The following is a 1,612-nucleotide window of genomic DNA, read 5'->3' as shown; positions in this document are numbered from 1 at the left end:
ATTTAATAATTCATCATTTTCATTTCCCCTGCATGAGCAGTAAGATGTCATTAGCGTGATTAGTTCAGCCATTAGTGCCATTACTGATGTTCAGTAGTTAGGATGATACATAATGTGTGGTTCCACACAGGAAGTCCTGGCTAGCTACAGGTGACACAATTCTCCAGGATTTTCCCAAAGGAATTACATGACCCATCTGTGCACCTGTTTTCCCATCAAACTACTCTCTGATGAGGGATTTGAGCCCAACCGATTTAATTCCTTGGTTTCTACAATCAAGTTTTATTCATATCTGTCTTCAAATAGAAATTCTGTAATGATTATAACAGTTACTGTGAAGCATAATTCCACTAGATAGACATCAGAAATACCAGCACAGCTCCAATTTTACCTGCACTAACCTGCATATACCCAGTATATAGACCAGTGCAGGTTAGGTGAAGGGAGACATCAGGAATACCTGCACAGCCCCAATTTTACCTGTACTTAAAGGTGCATAATTATGCAAGTGGTATTTCAAGCCCTGTAGTTTAAAGATCTGATATGCAGGTTGGGACTTGAACCCCTGACCTTGTAATCCAGAAGCCAGATTGTCGACTAAGAGATCGCAGCTAGGATAGGGAGAATAAGGACCACAAGGTTCCACCCCTGGACCCCTCGGGCGATCGGTTATTATCAAGTCCTGAAGAAGATTAATTTGCTCTTTTGCTCCCATTTCAGATTCCAGCTCAGAAGAGGAGCAGCAAGATTTGTAATTAGGTTTTGTTTTACCTGGTGCACCCCAAAAAATTTTTGTGCACCCAGTTTTTTAGGTTGGGTGCACCAGTGCACCTATTCCCAAAAAGGAATTTCAAGCCCTGCCTCAAAACCAGCTTTCTTACTTAGATCACAGACAAGATGGGAAGTGTATAAATCACGACTTGACCTTTAGTTTTGACATATTCAGGCCTGTGGACAGCTGACGGTCATTCTTTACCCTAATTATTGGCATCAGCCATGAGGTATGTATCCCTCCTGTACCCAGGCAATGAGCTGTTATCTGCTCACTGAGGACTGTTGGTTAATTTTGATGGGTTGAGTTCATTAGGCCAAGGAAAAAAATGTTGTGTTTCCTGTTTCCCATCAATCCAAAAAAAAACCTTTTTCAGGTGAACCCCTGCAAGGGACATAGATTTTTCAAGCTGATCAACCATTTCTTGCTCCATGATCTGACACCTTAGGCCATGTTGATTTGATTATATGGATGACATCCACGCGCGCATGAATTTTCGGCCGTTTCCAAAAAAAAAAAGTTTTCAACCATACTGTAAATCGTACAAAACAGTTGCAAAATGAGCAAAAATATACCATAAGTTACAAAAAAAATTAATAAAAACTATACCAATGTCGTAGAATGCCAAAATCAAAGGAAAAAAGACAAAAATAGTAAAGAAATGAATTTGAAGAGTAGATTATTCGCCATAGCATATTCTGTGCCATTTGTTCAACCTTCATGACCACGTAGATTTCATAGTAAAAGCAACTTTTTTTTTTGCAAAACTTTTTTTTATTTGCACGCGCGTATCAGTTTTTGGGGGCTCCCGGAGGATGTCATCCATATAATCAATCACAT

General features: G+C 39.6%; 1 protein-coding gene across 5 annotated transcripts in view; it reads right to left on the bottom strand.

The window, feature by feature from the left end:
• Window positions 1-1,612, bottom strand: part of LOC109487836 (carbonic anhydrase-related protein 10-like) — a 181,495-nt gene that overhangs the window by 54,835 nt on the left and 125,048 nt on the right. The window lies entirely within an intron of this gene.

Source organism: Branchiostoma belcheri, unplaced genomic scaffold (assembly GCF_001625305.1).
Source record: "Branchiostoma belcheri isolate BF01 breed outbred unplaced genomic scaffold, Haploidv18h27 scaffold9, whole genome shotgun sequence".
Taxonomy (NCBI): domain Eukaryota; kingdom Metazoa; phylum Chordata; class Leptocardii; order Amphioxiformes; family Branchiostomatidae; genus Branchiostoma; species Branchiostoma belcheri.
The sequence above is the reverse complement of the archived record's forward strand: the minus strand, read 5'-3'. Positions and strand labels throughout refer to the sequence as shown.